This window comes from Melopsittacus undulatus, chromosome 2 (genome assembly GCF_012275295.1).
Source record: "Melopsittacus undulatus isolate bMelUnd1 chromosome 2, bMelUnd1.mat.Z, whole genome shotgun sequence".
NCBI lineage: Eukaryota > Metazoa > Chordata > Aves > Psittaciformes > Psittaculidae > Melopsittacus > Melopsittacus undulatus.
Window position 1 is genome coordinate 64,641,375 of NC_047528.1, and position 11,197 is coordinate 64,652,571.

An 11,197-nucleotide genomic window follows, 5' to 3' on the forward strand; every position below is an offset into this window, starting at 1 on the left:
CGACATGTACACAGATTGTAGACCAGGAAAACAAAATATGAAATTCAAAGTTAAAAATTGAACCTACATTCTTCAGTCCTTTGAAAAATTAACTATTTTTAATGGAAATCAAAATGCAATCTTTATGAAATTTCTCATTCAGTCGACAACAATAAATCTATTTTTTAGATGTGCTTTAAATTGTTCTTTTGAAGAGGAGGGGTTTAAGAATATGAAGTAGAAACTGCATTAAAGAAGAAATGCCTTTTTAAATGGAATTACCCTATATATGTAACCTTTGTAGGTTTATATAACATTTTAGGTTTGCCAGAGTAACAGGCAATCAAACACCTGAAAAATTATTTGTAACCATTACAATGAGAGAAAATGTGTTCAGATATTTAAGGGAGAATAAGCAAGTCTGGCATTATGCACTCTTAAGAAGTATGTCTGCATATTCGGAGCAGCCCTGTGGAGGACTTGGGGGTGCTGGTCCATGAGCTGGCTTCACTGTGTGCTCACAGCCCAGGAAGCAAACAGCATCCTGGGCTGCATCAAAAGGAGTGTGACCAGCAGGTCGAAGTTGTTTATCCTGCCCCTCTACTCTGCTCTCGTGAGACTTCACTTGCAGTATTGTGTGCAGTTCCGGTGTCCTCAACATAAAATGGACATGGAACTGTTGAAACAAGTCCAGAGGAGGGCCATGAGGATGATCAGGGGACTGGAGCACCTCTCGTATGAAGACAGGCTGAGAAAGTTGGGTCTGTTAAGCCTGGAGAAGAGAAGGCTGTGTGGAGACCTCATAGCAGCCTTCCAGTATCTGAAGGGGGCCTACAGGGATGCTGGGGAGGGACTATTCATTAGGGACTGCAGTGATAGGACAGGGGGTAATGGGTTAAAACTTAAACAGGGGAAGTTTAGATTGGATATAAGGAGGAAGTTCTTTACTGTCAGGGTGGTGAGGCACTGGAATGGGTTGCCCAGGGAAGTTGTGAATGCTCCATCCCTGGCAGTGTTCAAGGCCAGGTTGGACAGAGCCTTGGGCGACATGGTCTAGTGTGAGGCATCCCTGTATGTTAGAACTAGAAGATCTTGAGGTCTTTTCTAATCCTAACCATTCAATGATTCTATGACCCAGATGCTAAGAAACAGTAATCTGATGACATTATTTAAGATGCTACTCTATACACCTACTATTTATTTCACAAGCACAACTTAAGTATTCTGGAAAAGAAGATCTAAAACTTGCAAGAAAATAACAATACTTAGCACTTTCTAAATGCTTTCCATCTGAAAAATGCAAATAATTAAGAGGTAGCATAGGGGGACCAAGCTGTTGTGCTGGTCACCAACAGAGCCAGGACACCCAGGGAAAACTCCGATGTCACCAGGTGTGGCACAGGAGGAAGCAAAATGCCTGTGGTGACAAGGTAATGCCTAATGAATCCTAACCACCAAGGTGGACCAATGCCTGAAAAAGCCTTTGGTGTGGTTCTCTTTCTGCCACTGGTATATATCTAGCATCCCAGAGCTCCCCACTTTGTGTGCCCTTCAACTACCTGGCTAAGAATGGCACCCAGAATTAATCATAGCCTACAGGACTCTGTAAAGCTGCCTTCGTTTATGGATGAGAAAAGTGATGCACAATAGCATTATATAAATCTCTAAGCTTGTAACATTGCACAGTAGAAGAATGATGAATAAGCCCCATTTCTTTGGAGATTTCCAGTTTTAGCACACTCAACAAAGCCCCTTTTACACACACTTCAAAATCCTTTTTTTTTTCTGATTGTAATACTACACCAAATATTTATTTTATCAGTCCAAAACTCAATTTACTGTTGAAACCCTGCATGAATACTTCGAAGGAACTTCAAGATCCTACCCAGAAGTGGAGGAAAGATTACAGAGATTAATATTGTGCGAATAAATCTCTGCATCACCAATCTTACAAACTGCTGCTTTGCCTTAACACAAGGACCTGAATATAGGCACCTGTATGTAGAAGGGGTCTAAACAAGCTAAATGAAATTCCTGGAAACATGCATGATGTATACCAACTTTTTACAGTGCTATAGTCAGTGAAGGAGAGGATCACAGTAGGATAACTGAGAGAGAGTGCGAGACAGTAAGAGGACAGAAGAAAGAAGGAGAGGGCAAGGTGGGAAGAAGAAGGTCCTAAGGCCTGACTGAAGTAAAATATAATGAAAGATCCTAGTGAAGACAGCTGAAGATTCAAAAATATAAATATAAAAGGAGAGACATCGATTAAAATACAAGGCAAGATTAAAAATAACATAAAATTAAAAAAAATCCCAAACCAACAACCAAACTAAAAAAAAAATAAAACTAACCAAAACCCTCAACCGAAAAGTGACAGAGAAAGTTTAGAACTTTCAGAAGCTCAAGTCAGTAATTCTTTGTCAGCCAAACTCTCCTTGATTTCAGTGGGAGTTTTGCCTTAATGAGGACAGCAGGGCAGGCATCAAAGGCAGCTATATTCCTTATACTTGGAAACAGCAAGATATACCAAGATATTTTGTTGTTGAAAAAGACTACATGTCTTTGAAGAAATGTGGATATTAGGGGCCCAGGAGTACAAATGTAACTGCTACGACCAGCTGAGTTACATCAGTCCTTTGTACTGGAAAGGAAGAATAAAAGATGAAAAAACTGACTTGTGCCACCTTGCAAACAATCAAATTAAAGGTCCAGAATTATGCCAGCAAAGTTTCCACTGGTTTCAGCAACAGCCCAAAAAACAAGCAAGATTCTTCAGTCGTTCTTGTAAAAAACATATAAATACAAGAGTGAACATGAGTGATTTGTTTTTTATCAGTATTGCTTCTGCTGAAATTGTTGGCAATGTGCCCTTCTGGTTCATCACAGAACTATTATTCGATTCGGCTGTTTTTGTGAAGGTATCTTTCCCAAATATTGTATTAATATGTTGAAAAGGAAGCATAAGATAAGTAGACTGGAAAATAAATTATTCTTCTCAGTGTGGTAACCAAAGATAAAGCAAATTAAAAAACTGATTCGCATCTATGAAAAGAATGAAGATTCTGCCTAACCCATAGTGTTCTTAATGGTCCATGTAGAAATCATATAGCCGTTTTCTCCTTTATAACTGTAAATTAAAGGAACTCTCACTGGAAGTGTAACTGAAATGTGGGTATGTCTAATGCAAAGCCTCCAGTTTAAAACCTTTTACTGTTTTAGATGCCAAAACCGGGAACAGACAAAATACCACAAGTAAAATCTGTAGAATTACCAATAAAAACACAAGGGCAGATATTTTTCATGAGAAATAAGAACAGCAGAAAAATACCCTGTGTCAAGCTGATCACACGCAGTAATAATGCCTATTATTGTCAAGCTTTTGCAAGCATACCATTCTTATCCACAATATGGGAAATATCATGTCAATTCTCCATGACGTATTAACAAAAGGTGTCCCACCCAAACCAATAAGTCTAGGACATGTTCAGAGCTGGATTCATTCAGCTGCTGATTCAATCAGATAAACAGCAATTCTCAGGTTTTGCAGGGTTACATCCACCTGTTGATTTAAAGATTACAGGTGGGAGCTGCCTTATTAAAATTGCTCTCCGGTTTAAAAACGACACACCTAACAGAGGGAATCCAGAGAAAAACAGTCTGGCCTGCTCATCAATGACAAAAGGGTAATAAGTAATCAAACTCAATTACTATTGTTTGCAGGGCTAAAATTATGCTTAAAGAAATTCATTGCCATCTGTAAGCCTGTTAAAGTTGATTACAATTATCTCGTGCTGGTTTTCTTCCCAAAGATTGAATGGCATTGTCTATTTTTAAAGGCAAAAAAACCACCAAACAACAAAGCAGCTTGAATAATAAATTGTTTATCCCAAGATAGATGAACTTTAAGAATGGTTACCAAATTAGAACTGAAAATGAAAAACAAGTATTTTCCTGTTCAAGGTTTTGTTTTTAATGTGTTCTTATTTTTAACTAGATCGAATGCTGATTACAGAAAATTCAAGGCTACCCGGACATCACACTGCTCAGTTGACTGAAAAGTTTGATGACTTCTCTAGAAAGCGAGGTCTGTGCATGAAATTAAATCAGCATCACTTCTCTGAGATACCTCAGTGGGGGGAGAGGTTAATATCGCTTATTAAATAATGTTAAATAAGATCAAACAAGACATGCAGGATTTGGGAGGGCTCTTGGAGCTCTGGTTGTTTCTCCAGGCTGCTTATGCAACCTCGCTTGCACAGGCAGGGTAAGGGCCTGCCATTTTATTACATAAGGTAGCCCAAAAATACACAGCCAGGCAGTTGTGAGCTCCATTAAGTGCTGCACTGGAGTTTCTTTATCAGTTATCATCTAGACATTTTAAGAAACAGAAGGACTTAGCCATTGCTGAGTTTAGGATGGTTGCTGTTGTTCTAAGAGCAGTAGATCTCTTACAACAACAGCAAATAATAATCAGCATGAGCTGATTACTATTTGGATACACTGTGCTCTGATTGTTGCTTAAGCAAACAGCAATACGCAGTCTTCGGTTTAGCACAGCCATGCTAAGTGCAATCCAGGGCTTTAAAATGTGCCTTTCAGATGAATAAGCAAATTGTCTGGTTTAGTAAACAGCAGTAAACACAACATTATTGTTTTAACCAGTGCGTAAGTGCAGTGGATAGCTGAAGAAAATTAATTTCCCACACATCCTTACATTCTCAGTTCAGGATTTCAAAGCTGGGTCTCATACAGACAGATGAAACCGCAACTACAGGAATACCAGGTCACAGAAGTTGACCACCTTGCCCTGAGCCCTCTCCCTGACATGAGACAGCAGCAAAGGATTGGAAAGCCTGCGTGAGCAGGGCAGGCATGTAGCAATATTACAGCCTCCCAGCGGAGACTTCTTCAGCCAGGCATTGTATCTTGGTATTCAGAGCCTCGTGGTGGGATTGCTTCGGTGAATATAATTGCTTTCTGAACCTACTTGAACCCAAGAAGATAAGGCTGTCTATCCTTGCCATGCCTCCACAGCTCAATAATAGGACACCAGGGAGTGAGCTGGAGCACTGTACCCTGCTTTTTGCACTGATGAAGTTCTAGCTCATGCCCTGGCTCTGCTTTGGAGCACTTGAAACTAGCTTCTTCCAGCTAGCTCTTTCCATGGCAGACCTGCGATAATAGGGCCAGTCCAAATCAGTGAAGGTGCAAGACACCAGGATCCTTTGGCCTTGGGAGCCTCAGTGAGACAGATGCTGGCCCACTTCATTTCACAGAGCAGACTCCTGGGGGCCGCCTGGCCTGGCACCCCCTCTCAGCCATGGCCAGCCACGGGTGCTGAGGGGCGAGTATAAGAACGCACAAATCAATGGTGATATTTCCTTAGGACACTCACTAAGCTTCCAAGAATTTGCAGCTCAGAACTTCCTAAGCCAGTGGTTTTGTATTTAACAGCCTTGATGGATTTCTCTTCCATGAACTCATCCAGTCACCTCATTAGCTGATGTAACCTCTCAGCATCCACATCCTGTGGTAAGTTGCTCCACAGCCTCACCATGCCATGTGAAAAGCCATCTCATTTTGTTTCCATCTCTTCAACTGCCTGCTTCACCCACCCAATGCCCTCCACTCCTGTAGCTGTGAACAGTCATTCCCAGTTTGCCTTCTCCATGCTTTCTTAATTTTACAGATCCTTGTTGCATTGCTCTATCAGCATTGTCACTCTACAGGCAAGAGCTAGTCTGTTTCTCTGATCACCTTTGCTGCCTCCTTCTGAACTGCCGTCCTCACCATTATACACCTTTGAGGTGGGAGGATCAACAAAATCTCAATACTGAAGATGTGGGCATGCCACAGTTTATACAGTGGAATAATGGGATTATTCTTTATTATTTTTCATACTTTTAAAAAGAATCCCTAATATTCTATTTACCTTTTAACTTGCATCTGCACATTGCATTGATTTTTTAAGTTGTCCATGGAAGATTTTATCTAAGCTTCTGCACTTTCAGTGACCTGTAGCAATGAATTTATATGAATAGAGACACCTTGTTCCATTAACCTTCAACAACTGACATGCATATGACATTTCCCTGACATGAAGATACTCAAAGAGAAATGGTGACTGAAATGTCCCAGTATATGATGTTCTGTCATGCTAGCACTTCTTGTATGCTTTGAAATGACAAGGAGGTTTCATACCTGAACTTCCAAATTTCCATTCTGATCTCAAACGCACATACACATCCTTTAGATTTTTTTCCTGTATCATCATTTTTCTTGGCTAGAAATCTTCTATTTTAGGCACAGATCCCAAAGAACAGTGGTAAAATACTTGAAAAACACCTTTTGTCATAATCAGGCCAGCAAAAGGCTGGCTGTTTTACACAGGCTTGTACCCAAGCAGGAGAAAGTGAGATAACCTCTCTGCTCCTACCACTTACATGGTCATTTTTGGAGTATCTTGGAGCATGTCACCTGCTACATAGGCACAGGAGAAAGAGATTGCTTTGCCTCAAAGAGCTTGCAGGCAAAGGAGAGGACAGGGAACACCAAGCAGGTACTGGCAGAGTACCAGGCAAACCATGTGGCTATACTGTTTCCAAATGGCAAAGGTCCAAGCTCATCAGTGACCTAACTTCCATAAGGGTTTTACTTTTTCCAAAGCCACAGGTGAATTTTCAGACTGAATCAAAATTAAAACTAGCACTGGGGGTGCATCATTATTCCTCCCAAATGTGGAAGGTGGCATGCAAGAAACACTGATCTCTGCCATGGAGCTTGGACAAAGGAACAGAAATGTCTTTACCAAAGTGTAATTAAACACATTTTGGTTGGCCTGAGTTGTACTTCATGACTTGTCTTCGGGGGGAAAAGACACAGATAGAGAAGCATAAAAAGACGTACTTACTCTTCTATCCCCAAAATGTACATCGAATTTGTGTGTGTAAAGTCAAGAAAGCCGTGTCCAAAAATCCCTCAAACTAATCTGCCAACATCCCTGAGAGCAAGGAGTGGAGAGTGAACCAAGTCTGCACTTTCTCAGCCACTTACTAAGAGCATGAGCCTACAGGACCACATCCCTTCTGACCCCCTTGCCTTTCCTGCCCTGCAACTCTCATACTTTAGAATTCAGTGGGCAATATACTGGTGGTATATATATCCTGCATGGCCCATAGCAGGATCACAACAAGAGTAATGGCTTTAGTCCATCTGAAAAACTGCGAAATACAAAAACACCACTACCTGGACAAATCCAGCACCATCTATACATTCTGCTTAAATATTATTACATGGTGTTTCCTTTTCAAACTTCAGTAATCAGACTCATAAAGGAAAAGTCAATGCTGATTTCTGAGTGAATGAAATTAGCTAAAACATAAATACCTGCATGGCCTCAGCCTAACTTTTCAAGAACAAGTTTTAATAAGATCAAGGATAGACCGAAAGCTAAGCACAAAGTAGGAGAATTACTTTTTTATACAGGTAATGATGCCTCTACTAAATCTGCAACTCAAGTGCATCTGCCTGAAGACCCCGAAAGCAAAACCATAAACACAAATGGGAGTTACTTAAATTCAGCTTAGAAAGAAAGAAAAGCAACTAAATATACATAAAATACATATTTGAATGTAATTTTCAACAGTATGATATTTGCCAATCATCAATTTCATAGTGATGTAAGTAATCTGATTGTTCAAAACTCACAGTAGAACACAGGCAATGGTTATGTAAATTGTTATATTTGCTGTGCAAAGCATCCTATCTTTAAAGAATAGCAGAGCTACAAATTGAAACCATCAGCTGTCGATCATAATTTTCCTACCTTACATGAATATATTATGATACAACATCAGTTACATGATTACATACTATTTTGCTCCACAGGGCTTCACTATTTTGATGTAGTGTTAATATACTGAGCTATAAATTCTTCCTTTGTTTTAAAAAATGAAAAACCCACTCTAGCCTACCACAGCAGTCACCAACTGGGTTGAGTCCTTTATGTTCACAGCATAAAAATCTAGCATGAGATTTGACTGGGGGATGCAAAGTTACTGTCCTGTCCATGGCAAACCTAGTGCTGCAAGAAGGTGAACAGACACCACAGTGGAGATGTGAGGCCTGAAACCGGCCCTGGTGCAAGGTCGTGTTCCTTTGGGTGCTTCCTGCCAATGCGGTAAAGGATAAGGAGAACAAACGCATGGGCTCAGTGCAACTCCAGAGCCTGGGCTCCACAATGAAGATATAGCTCCTCTCCAGGTCCAAGGTCTGTGACTGGAGCAGCAATAACTGCTCCTCACGGCAAAGACACACCACCAATTTCTATGAGGAGACCAATGGAGGTGCAAAGAAGTGGAGACAGGGACTGAAGAACATGGTAGGCAGTGTGAGGAGGAAGACAAGAAGGATTAAACAGCAGTAGTACTGTGACCCAATCATTGAAAGACTGAGACCCATTGCTTTTGCAAGTTCAGATCTCTTGTCTACCACCAGTCTCTCATCACCTTTTTCTGCCCACCATTCCTTCTTAGACTGGGATTTCCACCTCTATCTGATCTACAGTGCCCTGAATCTTGCTCCTAAGTTTTGTCATCTATGACTCCATCAAGTCCTTTGACTTAATTCAAGGTCCCTCCTCTTCATTTTCCCTCCATCACTAATACTTCTCCTTTCCAGTCCCACTATTTTTTGTCACCATGCATGTAAATTGAACACTTTCCTATTCCTTCTCCACTCTGCCTCTGCATCAGCAGGCACACCCTGCCACCAAAGACGTAGCCGAGACAGTCTTCACTGCTCCCTTCTTATGGAGCTCACCATACCAGTAACATCTGGAAAGAACAACAGTAGGGGAAGGTCCACACAGCCCTTCAGCCACCAACTGGAATGCTCTCATTTTTTCCCAGGAAGATGAGCAGTTGCTCATCTCCTAACAATGCTGGGGTGTTCAGTATGCTCCATGCTGAGAGCATCTTCAGTGAGAAAGTGCAATGGTGAAGCACTCAACATCCCTCCACCGAGAGCACACAACCTGAGTGTTGTAATAAAATGATAGCTGAGACATATTCTGGAAGCTTTTCACAGGCTCAACATAAGGCACACCCCCATCACAAGATTGATCCAAAGCCAAGTATCTTTTTTTCCGTCTCCAAACACGAAGCCACAAGAATTCAACAGTCTCAATGAAAGTGTTTCTCAACATAGCCAAAAAATGCAGATTCACAGGAAAAGAAATATCAAGGTCTCCTAAAGAAGGATGATGTATACTTAAACCATCTTCGTCAGATACGTGGCCAAAGAATACGTTTCCCTCTAACCATGTTCTCAGAAATAGCTGAACCATTTCATTTGAAACTTCCCAAAGAGAGTCTGTCTTCAGCAAACACTCGACCTGGAAAATGTCAGCCTAGGTTTAAGCTTAGCAAATGCGTAAGCACCTGAAAGAAAGCACACTGTACTGAAAAGCACTAATTCTAACTGTAGAAAACATTGCTGCATGTGGTAAAATAACAACTCCTTCAAGTGCTCTTGCATGCTCTAGGCTAGACAATGGGGCAATAATCATAACCTGCAAAGAGCAGTCTGTGGGTACAATCTTGCACATACATGGGGTGACATCTACATGCAGGGTGGCACCTTTGTTAGGGAGGGAAAGCAATTTTAGGCAAGCCTACTGTCTCCAGGCTTTGGGCACAGAAGTGCAGCCAGTCTGAGAAATCACCCCAGTGTCAGACACCTGGTTCTGGAAAACCTTCGATTTCACATGTTCATTGAGCCAGTGCACAACTTGGCAATTACATTCTCCAAATACTTCCACTTCCAGGCCATCCGTGCAGAGCAGCTCCATGTCCATGCTAATCTACAGGAATGTATGCAGGATTGGGCCCTCCACCAGCTGATAGTTCTCAGAATCACAGATCAACAGATGAGCTGGCTAGGTCTGGATACTGTGAACACTAATTATTTAGTACCACAAAACAAACTAAACCTGCAGTGGGATACAAATCAGTGTTTCACACCAGAGTAATAGAGAGAATTTTCTCCTTCAAGAGGCAGCCACTTGTTGAGCGGAGCGCTCAGGTTAGCTGCGCCCATCTGAGGGAACCCTACAGCCCTTCTGGAGATGTAGCACTGTGGAAACATTCACGTTCCTCTGCTGGCTGTAATGCTAATAACCGCTAATTATTTTGGAGTCACTTGAGCGAAAGTAAGCTGCCACCCTGTAGACGGTTAAGGAGTATGGAGGAAAGTTTCTTGTTAATTGACAAATCAGGCTAGTGACCGCAGAGGAAAACACCACCCCACAACTCTTGGTGACACAAGTCCTGTGTCGCCGCTCAGCCGTGGATGTAACGTCTCCCCCAGTTCTGCACGCTGAAGGGAACCAAGCGGGAGCCCTTCGCTGGGCCGCAGCAGCAGGGCTCTCCCGGCACACGACACAACCCCTGCTCCCACCGGGAGCTTTCACCCATTCAAAAATCCCACTGGTCTTACTGGAAGTTTTCCTTGACCAGACCCCGCGCCAGTCCAGCTTAAATGAACCCCAACATCAGGAAACTGCCGAGCACGCCGAGACGAGAACAGGGACGGGGACGGGTTGGGGGGGAACTTGCGTTTCCAGCATGAGGGGCCGGACCCCGCCGGCCCGGCTGGGACTGACGCGCCACGCTCCCCACGGAAACTTTCCCGCAGCAGAGGCGATGCCGCCCCGCACCTCCGGGCACGTCCAGGGCCGCGTCCGTCCGTGGGACGGAGGGGAGCGGACCTGATTGCGGCCGCGGGGGTCACACGGGTGTCGCGGGCGGGCGGGCGCCCCGCGGGGGAAAGGGAGGGTCGGGGCCGCAGGGCCGCGCGTTACCTGGGGTGCCGGTGCTGCGGGAGCGCGGCGGGGAAGCCCGAGCCGCCGCCGCCGCTGCTGCTGCTGTCCGCGGTGGCCACCTGGGCGCGGGAGCCGCCGCCGGTGCCGATGCTTGTGCCGCCGGGCTGGATGCCGCCGCTTTTGCGGTGCCTGCCGGTGCCGCTGCGGCAGCGGCCGCCGCTGCTCCAGCCGCGCAGGAGGCCGGCCTCGGGAGCCGGCAAACTCTTCCTCGCCGACGAGGAGCCGGGGACGCTGGCCGCCTCCTGCCTGCCGCCGGTGCCGGTGCCGTGTCTCATGGTGCGCGGGGCCGCCGCATGCCGCTCTGCCGCCGCCCCGGGCGCCGCGGGACCCACG

General features: G+C 43.9%; 1 protein-coding gene across 3 annotated transcripts in view; it reads right to left on the minus strand.

The window, feature by feature from the left end:
* Positions 1 to 10,973, minus strand: part of NPAS2 (neuronal PAS domain protein 2) — a 113,582-nt gene extending 102,609 nt beyond the window's left edge. For 2 of the 3 annotated variants that reach the window (XM_034060017.1, XM_034060018.1), the window contains exon 1: positions 10,844 to 10,973. The gene's annotated coding sequence lies outside the window, so the exon portion shown is untranslated. The remainder of the gene's footprint in view (positions 1 to 10,843) is intronic. The other variant, XM_034060019.1, reaches the window with a different exon arrangement.
* Positions 10,974 to 11,197: the final 224 nt, after the last annotated feature.